Raw genomic sequence first — 15,000 nt, 5'->3', positions numbered from 1 at the left:
ACTGTACACATATCACCATTAAATAACTTCACACTACATTACACCAGGGAATTGCAGTATGTTGCCTTGCATAGGCACACACATCGTGGTTGGTTGGTTGTTTTTTTGGTTGGTTTTTCAAGATGTGCTACATTCACACTTTTCTGCTACATCAGAGCCCTGTGAGGGTGCAGTTCAAGTGAGTAGAAGAATGTCTTCGTCACTTTCCGTCCTGTTTGTGTTTGTGTGTCAAAAACCAGTAAAAGTCAAAGTAAAAGTTAAAGTTAAAGACACACAGCTTCCCTCCAAAAGAGGTAAATTATCTGAGTGACCAATAGACCTGTGTACTTGTCTTGTGATCAGCTGACTCTGCACTGGTTGGATCAAGTTTGTGGTGTGTTGTTACAATGCATTACGTAATAACACTGCCATCTCAAAATTGGGGATTGAACGGGCAATCTTCACAACACAAGCCCAGACACTTAACCACTACTCTATGATGACTCCAGTTTTCAACTTCACATCTAAAGTCTCATATGGTAGATAGATGCCATAGTTACCAAGTTACAACTGTTTGGTTAAAGACAAGATCCTGTGTTGGTAACATTTAACCATGACTCCTTCCTAAGCATTTGCTAGTCATTGGTTATATCGTAGTCAAGCATTGTTTACATCTCTGTGTCCTGAGAGTGTGGTGTAGTGGTATGCACAATTCACTGCCATGGCATGAGTCCGGGGTTCAAATCCCGGGTGGCATATCGCCGGTGACATGTCTCCATTGGGCAAAACTTGGAGAGACGAAAGCAAAGCAAAGACAAAAGCAAATCAGGGGTTCAAATCCCAGATGACATGTCTCCATGGGACAACACTAGCATGTCTCTGTAGGACAGAACTTGGGAGCAGTGACTGACAAGTGGGGTTCAAATCCCAGGTGCCATATCACCAGTAAGCAACACTGGCATGTCTCTGTTGGGCAAGACTAAGAGAGTCAGGGGTTTGTATCCCAGTTGGCATATCACTGTTGGGCAGAACTGGTGCCATTGGGCTAAACTGAGAGAGACTTACAATGGTCAAAGTCAGGGATTTCTATCCTGGTTGCCATATCACCGTTGGGCAAAACATGTGGGGGAGTGAAGAGAGACTTCCAATGGTGTAAGTCAGGGGATCATATCCCAGTGGGCAGAACTGGCACCTGGTTGGCATGTCTCCATTGGCCAAAACTTGGACAGAGCAACTTACAATGGTGTAAGGCTGAGATTTGTATCCTGGTGGGCAGAAGTAGTATGTCTGCATGGGGCAAAACTTGGAAAGAGACTTACAATGGTGTACGATAAATCAGGAGTTTGTATCCTGGTTAGTATATCGCTGGTGGGCAGACCTGACATGTCTCTGTTGGGCAAAACCTGGAAAGAGACTTACAATGGTGTAAGTCAGGGATTCGTATCCCAGGTGGCATATCTCCAGTGGGCAGAACCAGCATGTCTCTGCTGGGCAAAACTTGGAGAGATGTTGGATACAGTGATTAGTCATTGTTTCACTCATGTAATGAAGACACACGGCAAGGGATGGACATTGTGAAACAATAACTAAAAAGGTCAATAGACCTACGTTGAGTGCAAACCCACTGAACAACACAGTGGTGTGGTGTATAGAGTCACTGGACACAAAGAAATCTGATGGTACAAAACTCTATGGCTCAAATTCTTGTGTTCCAAAATGTAGTAATGTACATAGGATCATGTGGTGGTCTTCCACGAAGTGGTGTTGAATCACGTGCTGTAGTGACGCTATTGAGGCTGCATGCTCCCCAACCCATGATTATCCACAATACTGACAGTAGTCCATGGTAAGTATGTGTCTCACACTGGATGAGTGTGTACATTGTGAACACTAAACATTTAAAACAGGGTAGAAAGCAGTCACTGTCTATGATGGAAATTATAGGTTTTTTTTACCATTCAATGTTTAGACTCACTGATGAGGCGATGAAACAGCACCAGGATGGCTGAGTGGTTAAGGCGTTGGATTTAAGATCCAATGGACAAATGTGTTTGTGGGTTCGAACTCCACTCCTGGTTGATGTCTTAATGGGGAATGATAAGTTACTGAAGTGTAACACACCAACAAAACCAAATTCAACCATGACAAAGATTCCATGATGCAGTCCCCAATGTTGATACCATTTGATCGTCTGCCAAAACCCAAGTGTCCTCAATACTCAATCATTTGTGTCCTGAGAGTGTGGCGTAGTGGTATGCATAGTTGACTGCAATGGTGTAAGTCAGGGGTTCAAATCCCAGGTGGTATATCGCTAGTGACACGTCTCCGTTGGGCAAAACTGGGGGAGTGCAAATCAGGGGTTCAAATCCCAGGTGACATGTCGCTATGGGACAACACTGGTATGACAGAACTTGGTGACAGCGACTTACAGCAGTTTAAGTGTGGGGTTCAAGTCCCAGGTGGCATATCACTGCTAAGCAGCACTGGCATATCTCCGTTGGGCAAAACTAAGAGAGACTTGCGATGTTGTCAGTCAGGGGTTTGCAAAACATGTGGGGGAGTGGACTTCCAATAGTGAAAGTGAGGGGACCATGAGCAGAACTGACATGTCTCCGTTGGGCAAAGCGTAGAGAGACTTACAAGGGTGTAAGGCTGAGGTTCGTATCCTGGGTGTTACATCGACAGTGGGCAGGACTGGCAGGACTCTGTGGGGAGAGAAAGAGAGATTTACAATGGTGGAAGTCATATCCCAGTTAGCATGTCTCCATTGGCCAAAACTTGGAGAGAGCAACTTACAATGGTCTAAGTCAGGGGTTTGTATCCTGGTGGGCAGAAGTAATATGTCTCCATGGGGCAAAACTTGGAAAGAGACTTACAATGGTGTACACAATAAGTCAGGAGTTTCCATCCTGGTAAGTATATCGCCAGTGGGAAGACCTGACATGTCTACGTTGGGCAAAACCTGGAGAGAGACTTACAATGGTGTAAGTCAGGGATTCGTATCCCAGTGGGCAGAACCAGCATGTCTCTGCTGGGCAAAACTTGGAGAGTGATGTTGGATACAGTAGTGAATAACAATCAGTAGGTGAATACGACTTTGTTGCTGTCGACCAACATTGACGAAGCATGTGAGCGAGAACTTGTCACGATGTGGGTGTTATTAAATACAGCGCATTTACAGTCGACCACAAATATGAATGAGACGATGAGCTCACACCGGTTTGCTCTACTAACACACCACGTGTGAGAAGTGGGGGACAGGCAGTGAGGAGGAGCTGAAGTGGGGACCTGCGCAAACTTGTGTAGAGGTGTGAGACAAGACCCATATACACAGGTGAGTGAGATGTTGACCAACCAGTTCATGGGCGCGTGACCTCGGAGGCAGTCCGCAGACGAGCGTTGAAGGGGAAATCTAACCGTCATGCAGCATTTTCATCCAGAGTGCATTGCTGTCTAAATGCGCATGCATGCATTGACGACAACTTGATCGCACCTATTGTTTCACTCATGAAGCACAGTGATCAAAGAGTACCAGGATGGCTGACTAGTCAAATGCTTAAATTCATCACATGAATTTCATGTAATGAAGACACAGCAAGGTATGGACATTGTGAAACAATAACTAAAAAGGTCATTAGACCTATGTTGAGTGCAAACCCACTGAACAACACAGTGGTGTGGTGTATAGAGTCACTGGACACAAATAGGAACCTGATGGTACAAAACTCAATGGCTCAAATTCTTGTGTTCCAAAATGTAGTAATGTATACATAGGATCATGTGGTGGTCTTCCATGAAGTGGTGTTGAATCACATGCTGTAGTGATGCTATTGAGGCTGCATGCTCCCCTTCCCATGATTATCCACAATACTGTCAGTAGTACATGGTAATTATGTGTCGCTAACTGAATATGTGTGTACATCGTGAACACTAAACATTTATAACTGAAGGTAGAAAAGTCACCTTCTATGATGGAATTTTTTTTTTTTTACCATTCAATTTTTAAATTATCTCATTGGCGACATGATGAAACAGCACCAGGATGGCCGAGTGGTTAAGGCGTTGGATTTAAGAGCCAATGGACATATGTCCTCGTGGGTTCGAACCCAACTCCTGGTAAATGTCTTAATGAGGAGCTACTGAAGATTATCAAATTAGTATATAAACAAAATCTAATTCCATCATGACCAAGATTCCATGATGTAGTCCCCAATGTTGACACCGTTTCATGGTCCACCAAACCTCAAGTGGGGTCAAAAGGAAGCAATTGCTGGAACCATGACCAGGTACCCATTAATGCTGGTAGTTATATTCATGGCCACTACAGAGAGTTGAAGTCCCTTTTTCAGAAGGAGTTGTTTTATAGCCAGTAGATTAGACACAATTATCTATAGTGCAAATACATTTTCTATTATAAGTGCAGACAGAACACCAACATGACTTCATTGCCCTACAGCACATCCAAACTTTGGATAGTCCAGGTGAGGCTCGCTCAAACCCACAACCTCAGCATTGCTAATCAGGAGCTGTCTTATAAGTACCTTGCACTAACCAATTTCAATGCTGGAGCACACACACCAACAGTCTGAGTGAACTGGCTGAAACTCATCAAGAGGCCACATCACACCATCCAAGGTGCAGTGAGAGTGGAAGGTCTTTGTTGTCAAGGTTACAGCTAGAGAAAGGGCTGGGGGAAACCCTGAAAATAGTTAGATCAGATAGCCATTAATTTACTGGTTCAAAGGGCCTCATAATAACGGATAATGTAGTGATTACAATCATTGTTTCTCTCATGAAGCGCAGTGATCAGAGTACCAGATGGCTGACTGGTCAAATGCTTAAATTCATCACATGAATTCCATAGCACGTACTGAGGACACAGGAAGGGATGGACATTGTGAAACAATAACCAAAAGCCTCAATAGACATAGTATGTTGAGTGCAAACTCACTGAAAAACACAGCAGAGTCACTGGACACAAATAGAAACCTGATGGTACAAAACTCTACAGTATGGCTCAAATTCTTGTGTTCCAAAATGTAGTAATGTATACATAGGATCATGTGGTGGTCTTCCATGAAGTGGTGTTGAATCACGTGCTGTAGTGATGCTATTGAGGCTGCATGCTCCCCTTCCCATGATTATCCACAATACTGACAGTAGTCCATGGTAATTATGTGTCTCACACTGGATAAGTGTGTACATTGTGAACACTAAACATTTAAAACAGGGTAGAAAGCAGTCACTGTCTATGATGGAAATTATAGTTTTTTTATCATTCAATTTTTAGACTCACTGATGAAGTGGTGAAACAGCACCAGGATGGCCGAGTGGTTAAGGCATTGGAATTAAGATCCAACGGACAAATGTCCTTCTGGGTTCGAACCCCACTCCTGGTAGATGTCTTAATGGGGAATGATGAGTTACTGAAGCCTAACACACCAACAAAATCAATCATGACGAAGACTCCATGATGCAGTCCCCAATGTTGATACCATTTCATGGTCTGCCAAAACTCAAGTGTCCTCAATACTCAATCTCTTGTGTCCTGAGAGTGTGGCGTAGTGGTATGCATAATTGACTGCAATGGTGTAAGTCAGGGGTTCAAATCCCAGGTGGTATATCGCTGGTGATATGTCTCCATTGGGCAAAACTGGGGGAGAGCAACTTACAGAAGTGCAAATCAGGGGTTCAAATCCCAGATGACATGTCGCTATGGGACAACACTGGTATGACAGAACTTGGTGACAGTGACTTACAGCAGTTTAAGTGTGGGGTTCAAATCCCAGGTGGCATATCCCTGCTAAGCAGCACTGGCATATCTCCGTTGGGCAAAACTAAGAGAGACTTACGATGTTGTAAGTCAGGGGTTTGTATCACTGTTGGGCAAAACATGTGGGGGAGTGGACTTCCAATAGTGAAAGTGTGGCGATCATGAGCAGAACTGACATGTCTCTGTTGGGCAAAACGTAGAGAGACTTACAAGGGTGTAAGGCTGAGGTTCGTATCCTGGGTGTTACATCGACAGTGGGCAGGACTGGCATGACTGTGGGGAGAGAAAGAGAGATTTACAATGGTGGAAGTCATATCCCAGTTAGCATGTCTCCATTGGCCGAAACTTGGAGAGAGCAATTTACAATGGTCTAAGTCAGGAGTTTGTATCCTGGTGGACAGAAGTAGTATGTTTCCATGGGGCAAAACTTGGAAAGAGACTTACAATGGTGTACACAATAAGTCAGGAGTTTCCATCCTGGTAAGTATATCGCCAGTGGGGAAGACCTGACATGTCTCCGTTGGGCAAAACCTGGAGAGAGACTTACAATGGTGTAAGTCAGGGATTCGTATCCCAGTGGGCATGACCAGCATGTCTCTGCTGGGCAAAACTTGGAGAGAGATGTTGGATACAGTAGTGAATAACAATCATTGTTTCACTCATGAAGCACAGTGATCAAAGAGTACCAGGATGGCTGACTAGTCAAATTCTTAAATTCATCACATGGATTTCATGTAATGAAGACACAGCAAGGGATGGACATTGTGAAACAATAACTAAAAAGGTCAATAGACCTACGCTGAGTGCAAACCCACTAAACAACACAGGGGTGTGGTGTATGGACACAAATAGTAACCTGATGGTACAAAACTCTATGGCTCAAATTCTTGTGTTCCAAAATGTAGTAATGTACATAGGATCATGTGGTTGTCTTCCACGAAGTGGTGTTGAATCACGTGCTGTAGTGATGCTATTTAAGCTGCATGCTCCCCTTCCCATGATTATCCACAATACTGACAGTAGTCCACGGTAATTATGTGTCTCACACTGAATATGAGTGTACATCGTGAACACTAAACATTTATAACTGATTTTTTTTTTTACCATTCAATTTTTAAATTATCTCATTGGCGACATGATGAAACAGCACCAGGATGGCCGAGTGGTTAAGGCGTTGGACTTAAGATCCAATGGACATATGTCCTCGTGGGTTCGAGCCCCACTCCTGGTAAATGTCTTAATGAGGAGTTACTGAAGATTATCAAACTAGCATACAAACAAAATCTAATTCTATCATGACAAAGATTCCATGATGTAATCCTCAATATTGACACCGTTTCATGGTCAACCAAACCTCAAGTGGGGTCAAAGGCAGCAATTGCTGGAACCATGACCAAGTACCCATTAATGCTGGTAGTTATATTCATGGCCACTACAGAGAGTTGAAGTCCCTTTTTCAGAAGGAGTTGTGTATAGCCAGTAAATTAGACACAATTATCTATAGTGCAAATACTATCTCTATTATAAGTGCAGACAGAACAACAACATGACTTCATTGCCCTACAGCACATCCAAACTTTGGATAGTCCAGGTGAGGCTCGCTCAAACCCACAACCTCAGCATTGCTAATCAGGAACTGTCTTATAAGTACCTTGCGCTAACCAATTGCAATGCTGGAGCACACACACCAACAGTCTGAGTGAACTGGCTGAAACGCATCAAGAGGCCACATCACACCATCCAAGGTGGAGTGAGAGTGGAAGGTCTTTGTTGTCAAGGTTACAAGCTGGAGAAAGGGCTGGGGGAAACCCTGAAAATAGTTAGATCAGATAGCCATTCATTTACTAGTTCAAAGGGCCTCATAATAACAGATAATGTAGTGATTACAATCATTGTTTCTCTCATGAAGCGCAGTGATCAGAGTACCAGATGGCTGACTGGTCAAATGCTTAAATTCATCACATGAATTCCACAGCACGTACTGAGGACACAGGAAGGGATGGACATTGTGAAGCAATAACCAAAACGCTCAATAAACATAGTATGTTGAGTGCAAACTCACTGAAAAACACAGCGGAGTCACTGGACACAAATAGAAACCTGATGGTACAAAACTCTATGGCTCAAATTCATGTGTTCCAAAATGTAGTAATGTATACATAGGATCATGTGGTGGTCTTCCACAAAGTGGTGTTGAATCACGTGCTGTAGTGATGCTATTGAGGCCGCATGCTCCCCTTCCCTTGATTATCCACAATACTGTCAGTATTCCATAGTAATTATGTGTTGCACACTGGATAATTGTGTACATCGTGAACACTAAACATTTAAAACTGAGGGTAGAAAACAGTCAGCTTCTATGATGGAAATTTTAGTTTTATTACTATTGAAGTTTTAGGTTCTCTCACTGGCAAGGTGATGGAAGAGTACCAGGATGGCCAAGTGGTTAAGGTGTTGGACTTAAGATCCAATGGACATATGTCCTCGTGGGTTCGAACCCCACTCCTGGTAGATGTCTGAATGTGGAATTAGGAGTTACAGAAGATTACCAAATCAGCATTATCAACAAAATCTAATTCAGTCATGATTCCATGATGTAGTCCCTGATGTTGATACCATTTCATGGTCCACCAAACCTCAAGTGGGGTCAAAAGGAAGCAACTACAGGAACCATGACCAGATACCCATTAACGCTGATGATTACATGCATTAGCCTGATTATCAAGGCATTCAAATCTCTTCGAGACTTCGTCTGACCAAGAGCATAACAACTAACTTTTTCAAACGGCATGGTTGACCCACCTCCCTTGGTTTGCTACTGGTCGAGGGCAGAAAAGGCTGAGCCAAAGTTTAAACCAAACATTTTCTTAGTCCCAATAGAACGTATCTGCTTAAACCACGTCACTGCCTTGAACACACCTCTACCCAGGACCATTGGAGATGCTCAAAATGGACTGGTTCCAGACAAAGTGGGTGGAGTTCCCCAGCCTGACGGAACTAAAACTGTACCTGAGCAAGCTCTATGCCTGAGTAATGTCACAGGGCAAATGCAATGCTTCCAAAGGCAGAAAAAATGGGCCCAAGTGAGTGACACTTTCTATCGTGTCTGTACAGCATTGCTCTTTGCTGAGCAACAGAAATTGTTTAAGATCTAAAGCTGTGCAGTACCTAACTGGATTAATTAATCCAACTGATTACTTTTAGTATAATCACAGTGCCAAGAGTATTATCTATAGATTAATTCAAATCATTATTCATTTGCAGGGGGAAAAAACTAGGCACTGCTTCACACGTCCCAAGATCCCACTGACGATCACATTATAGATTAAATGAAATGTGGGGTGTCCCTTTGCTCAAGTCAGATTACCTGTCCCTGTAGTACAGAGTAAAGGGACAATTAGGCCTACATGTCTAATCTTCACATGCCTTCCAGAAAGAGCTTAAGTGCTTTCCTTAATCTTTGACGAAAGTGGCCAGGAAGCTCATTCCTCATGCTTGCCAGGAATTCGGGAAAATCTGTGACCCCCGTAGCTTATAGAAAGATCTGCTTCAGCACTCTGACCAAATGCTTATTCATGTATGGAGGGGCTATAGGGTGTCTAATGGACTCACCTCTTTCTTGTTGGCTGACCCCGTTGTATTGAAGGGGAGCAGGAGATGCAAATGGAAAACAGTTAAGACGTTTCAGGACCTTGGCCAGCTCCCTCGCTGAACATGCACAGATTGTCTTCTACATACGTAGGGGAACGCATTACTGCTCTATAGGCCTACCGTTTCTAGAGCACAGGAAAGAAGAAACGAGAGGATTTAGCCACTTCGTTTGTCTTCTTTACCACAGAAATGAACAAAGCATGGAAAATGTATCCCTTCATTGTGGCATAGCCTACTTATCTGTGGGAGTGGGAATGTGTATTTTCCAAATGAGATCTATGATTCGGTGGGGGAAATGATAAAATCGCATTAGTGGTTCCATCAAGGATACAAAAGACAGATGAAATTGGCTTCTTTTAAATGAGACTCTCTGAAAAGTCATGAGATTGCATATGGATTTTTCCATAATTAATTTGGCAGGGGAAGAGAGAGAGAGAACTCAAAGTTACAGGATGAAAATGATATTCTGTGAACTCCCTATTCCATCAGTAATGTGGGCGTCCATTCATAATTCATTCTGGGCGATTATTTTTTAATGCACATCCGTGACCCTGCGTTCACAGTCCATGCTCGCTCGCGCACTCCCATCACCCGCCCCAATGGCGTTGAGTGAATCGTAATTTGCTTCCACAGCGAAAGGCAAAGTCCTCTGAAGGCAGGGTGAACTTGAGATATATCCTTCACGACTTACCCCGCTGAACCGAGAAGATGTTGCCGCCAGGGTGGCTGTGGGTATAGGCCTACATTATGTAGAGCTGAGATGTTTACGAAACGCTTGGTTAACAAGGTCTTGGTCAAAGAGGAAGCAGACAGCAATTAAGCTTGTTTGCTAGAATATAGTTAAGGCGGGCCACCTGCCAACGAGCAGAAAGACAGCCAAAGTATAATGAGTCAGTTCATAAATAAGAAAGGAGGTCTATGAAGGCTTCGACTGAAAAGGGGCTCACGTCAACCTACCAGTATCCACTTTCCATACAAGGAGCGCTGATCTAGATAGTGGGTGGGTGGTGGTGATTGTACCACAGCCGGTGTACTCTAACATAAACCCTCTCTGATTGTACACTGTAGGCCAAAGTGCCATAGAAGCAAGTATGGCTACCGATAAACTAGGGGTGGGCGATATGGCAAAAATGTTGTATCACGATTTTTTAACATGAAATCACGATATCGATTTTTTATCACGATCTTCCATCCAAAAAATAAAAACAACAAAAAACAACTTTCATATACTTGCAATTTGTAATTTGCAGTCAATAAAATGTTAACACACTGATGATACTCTCATAAAGTGTACAAGTGGAATACAATAATGTAGAGAATAAAGTGAAGACAACAACACAAGTGAGAAAACGTCACTCTGATACTGATAATAAACATCTTCACTGCAAGACGATCTATACGATTTCTCCACTTTGGCAGATTCGAGACGATATTTTACTCAATATCGCGATTCACGATATAATATCGTCATATCGCCCACCCCTACGATAAACCACCACAACATTCAGAAAAAAATAGCAAAGGAGTTAGTCCGTCCCTGACGCATCCTCACCTCATAGATAATGGATGGGTGGAGGGTTAGTTGAAAGGGTTTCCATAATGGTGCTTCCCTCCTCTGCAAAGAGATAATGTATTTGTTATGGGCCTTGCTGTGCCCAAGCGTCCCACAGCACAATTAGGCTATCCCCCCTACATGCCATTGCTATTAGAGCCCAGACCAACCACCCCCAATGAACCCAGCAGCTATTAAGGCTAGAAAATGGCCAGTAGGCCTACTTGTAGATGTTTGTCAAATATGGTTGTGTGAAAGGAGAAGACACCATTGTGGACAGAGCATCTGCCTATAAATCAACGTGAACAGTGTGTAGTATGTAGGCTACCAATGTCAGTAGGCAATGTTTTTATGTCCACTCATGTTATCATAATACAAATTGGCTACAGGATGTAATATAGCATAAATCACCTTCCTCTGTGTAAGTAGTGTAGGCTAATAGTATCCCTATTGTATGTGTTCATACAGTAACATAAAATCCTTCAACTGGCCATATCATTGTCTGGTTGTGTTCTTCACAGTCGACAATGTCTGGTGTGTGCGTGTGTGCGTGTGTGTGTGTGTGTGTGCGTGTGTGCGTGTGTGTGTGTGTGTGTGTGTGTGTGTGTAGCCCTTTGGCAGTCTCAGTATGCTTGTGCCCACACTCTACATATCTCTCACCACATGCAGTGAATGATTATGCCTCGGCGATAACAGCCAACTCAAAATTAAGGCCTGGGGTAAAAAAAGAAAAAGGCAACCATCACAACAAATACTGTAAGTAAGGATTGAACAGCTATCACAACAGGGAGTGGTCTCTCTCTCACAAGCACACGCACACACACACACACGGCAGCACACGCACGCCCGCACACGCAAGCACACACACACGCAAGCGCGCACACACGCAAGCGCGCGCACACGCACACGTGCACGTGCACACGCACACGCACACGCGCACACGCACACGCACACACGCACACGCACACACACACACGCACACACACACACACACACACACACACACACACACACACACACACACACACACACACTTTCTCTCTCAGCTGACAAAGCACCCTGAGGTCAGATCACCTGTTGGCATATAAATTAATTTTTGATTTTATTAATTTATTAGCCCAGTAAGCAATGACAGGGGTATACACCTCACGGCAGGCGGCAAGCAAAGTAAAAAACAAAGCAAAACAAAAAAATAACAAAAAAACTAAATAAATGAAGAAAGAAAACCCTAAACTAAAAATAGAACTCCAATCTGCAATCACTTGAGAAATAAAATGTACAAAACAAGGAAAATTACAGCACCTGAAGTCATTATTTTTGTTTATATAAGAAACTTTAATACTGTAAATCACCATAAACATGTCTCTTTTGAAATCTACACTTTACAATGTTAAACTGACAGAATACGTAAACAGTACTCTTTTTAAATATAGAACACCTCTTAACTTTTAAATGTGCATGTCATGGAAAGTAATAGAAAAACTCAAACATAAAAAAAGAGAATAAACCGTAACAGGACTTAACACACTTGCTCACTTGTGGACAGGTTTGATTACAAAGGGCTGACTTCAATAACACTTCAAGATACTTCATTCATTAAGGCAGTTCACCCAGTTCACTTCCTGATTGGTGACCAAAACAAGGCAATGCATGCTGGGTAAATGCGTGGGAGCCATTGGGCTCGTCCGAGATGGTGCAGACTGTAAAAATCGGCACAGCGTGCATGCGCAGTTGCGCACTGCGAAATCACAAGGCATTCTGGGTTAGGAACCTTTAACCAGAATGCATTGTGACTGTATAGTGTGCATGTGCGCTGCACAGTTGGGTGCAGTTGGCCTACTGTGTCTCTAAATCTGAAATGATCACTTGCTCGTTTCACAGTGCACTACATAGGAAACAAAATACAACCCCTGGGGACAATTCCAAGAACATGGTAAGCCTGGCTTAGTTATCCTATAGGAAGAGGTAAACCTGCTATTAGCCCACAGATGTCATTTTGACAAGAACATGAGCACTCCAGGCTCTTCTGTTAGGTGATTTACCACTACCTCAAGGTCACCTTCACCTATTTTACTACAGGGCCAGTTTGTTGGAATTACCCCCCTGCTCTAAGTACGTTGTGGACTATGGTGCAAACAAATTAGTATTTTGGACAAAGCATGAGGTCTGACTTGAAGACTGGGGATTTGAAAGCTAGTATCCTGTTCACTGGCCGAAAATAAGTTCACTATAGGCCTCCTGTACGCACTGTATCCCACGATTCCTAGAACAGAACCAATCATCGCAAACGCTCTCTCGCGTGTCATCCAACTAAACCTAATGTCTGTGCAATTTCTTCCTTTCTCCCTACAATGTAAGAACAAACAAATAGATGTTTCACTGCAGATCCCCAAGCTAAAAAATAAAATAAAAACAGAGAATTGAAAGGTTGAAAGTCTCAATTATTGTGCTGTACAGTCGGCACACCTGTTTATTACAAACAAAGCTCATAAAAACATCTGGCTTGGCAAGGAGAATATTACTGTCGGTTTAGAATGAGCTAGGCACATCACTGATGAAGTGGACCTGAATTTCACACCTGGGGAGTATTCCAAGAACATGGTATTCTATTAGATGGTTTCATCTATTAGATGATTTACCACAGCCTCAATGTTAACGTCACCTGGGGTGAGTTTCTCAAAAGAGAAGTTGTTAGCCTGTTAGCAACTTCGGTAGTTGCCAATGGGAAAATGCATTGAAAACAACAAAGTAGCTAATATAGTAAGCAACTTTGGTTTTGAGAAATTCACCCCTGGTTTGCTACTAAGCCAGGTTGTTGGAATACTCCCCTGCTGGCGACCTGGCCTATCTACCTACCTACCTACTGCACTGTAGAGGGCAACTCTTTTGCGCACATCTCTTATGAAAGTCACACAATGGCCTCAGATGGTTGACTATGGCACAAGGGCCACACAAAGGGTAGAAGGCTGCATGTAATCTCACACACCGCACACACACACACACTCCTCCCAGGAGCAATCTGAGCAGGTCTGCACATGTACCAAGTGGAGTTTGTTCACACTCACACACACATAGACACACACACAGACACACACACAGACACACACACACACACACGCCGAAACACAGTAATGTGCGTAGACGAGTCACTAATACATCCTATTTTCAATGGGGGGGTTAACAGGCTCACTGAAAGCTGCTGTTTCATCACAACGAGGAGAATTTGCTGCCGAGGAGAGCAGATATGGGGCTTTGCAGAGGAGTGGAGTTATTCACTTTTCATACCACTAGATGGCACTAGATAGCAAACACAACAGCAGGCAAAAAGTCTACCACAAAGCACGAAAGCAAATAAAAAAACATCGCAGAGAAAGAACCGCTCCAACCAGGGCTTATCTCCCAAGTAAAGTAAAAACAAAACAAATAAACCTAAATAAAAACCAACAAAATCAAAAAGCTTAATATTTTTAAAAGCCATTTAAAATCAGACAGATATAACTTATATCTTAAACCCCCCCTCTAATAATCAACATGTTCCTAAACTGGACACATTGAGCCACTTATTTATTCATTTTTATGATACACAACAAATAAATTACAATTTTGAAAATATTCCCCAAACAGGGTCTCTGTCCATCCACATTGTGATCCACATTCATAGCCCCAAACAAAGGTGTGTATGAGTGTGCGCGACGTGTCTCTATTAGTCTGTTATGGGGCTAAAAAAAGAATAGCATGGACTCTCCATGTTTTTTCACATGGTACCAGTTAAACAGAGGCCCAAATGCTTTCATTCAGAGGGAATTTCCAAGTGTGTGGGAGCGTTCAAAGGGAAACAGAGGGGGAGAATGGCAAGGTGTGTGTGTGTGTGTGTGTGTGTGTGTGTGTGTGTGTGTGTGCGTGTGCGTGTGCGTGTGTGTGTGTGTGTGTGTGTGTGTGTGGGGTACCTTCCTACACTACAATCCTCTGATTCTCACTCTGATACAACACTCTGTAAAGTTTATTTTGTAAAATCTCCTTCATGTAGTCGACCAAGCACCCCAGA

General features: G+C 43.1%; 1 protein-coding gene and 5 non-coding genes across 7 annotated transcripts in view; 5 read left to right on the top strand and 1 right to left on the bottom strand.

Moving 5' to 3' along the window:
• Positions 1–1,974: 1,974 nt before the first annotated feature.
• On the top strand, positions 1,975–2,057 carry trnal-uaa (transfer RNA leucine (anticodon UAA)). The gene has a single exon. It is a non-coding gene; the product is annotated as a tRNA-Leu (tRNA).
• Positions 2,058–4,015: 1,958 nt separating this feature from the next.
• On the top strand, positions 4,016–4,098 carry trnal-uaa (transfer RNA leucine (anticodon UAA)). The gene has a single exon. It is a non-coding gene; the product is annotated as a tRNA-Leu (tRNA).
• Positions 4,099–5,295: 1,197 nt separating this feature from the next.
• trnal-uaa (transfer RNA leucine (anticodon UAA)) lies at positions 5,296–5,378 on the top strand. The gene has a single exon. It is a non-coding gene; the product is annotated as a tRNA-Leu (tRNA).
• A 1,522-nt stretch (positions 5,379–6,900) lies between these two features.
• trnal-uaa (transfer RNA leucine (anticodon UAA)) lies at positions 6,901–6,983 on the top strand. Its single transcript has one exon. It is a non-coding gene; the product is annotated as a tRNA-Leu (tRNA).
• A 1,197-nt stretch (positions 6,984–8,180) lies between these two features.
• trnal-uaa (transfer RNA leucine (anticodon UAA)) lies at positions 8,181–8,263 on the top strand. Its single transcript has one exon. It is a non-coding gene; the product is annotated as a tRNA-Leu (tRNA).
• A 3,788-nt stretch (positions 8,264–12,051) lies between these two features.
• sipa1l1 (signal-induced proliferation-associated 1 like 1) overlaps positions 12,052–15,000 on the bottom strand; it is a 78,011-nt gene continuing 75,062 nt past the window's right edge. For both annotated transcript variants that reach the window (XM_063222814.1, XM_063222815.1), the window contains one exon: positions 12,052–15,000. This exon is cut by the window's right edge and continues 1,976 nt beyond it. The gene's annotated coding sequence lies outside the window, so the exon portion shown is untranslated.

The sequence above is a fragment of the Engraulis encrasicolus genome, chromosome 18 (assembly GCF_034702125.1).
Source record: "Engraulis encrasicolus isolate BLACKSEA-1 chromosome 18, IST_EnEncr_1.0, whole genome shotgun sequence".
Taxonomy (NCBI): Eukaryota; Metazoa; Chordata; class Actinopteri; order Clupeiformes; family Engraulidae; genus Engraulis; species Engraulis encrasicolus.
The sequence above is the reverse complement of the archived record's forward strand: the minus strand, read 5'-3'. Positions and strand labels throughout refer to the sequence as shown.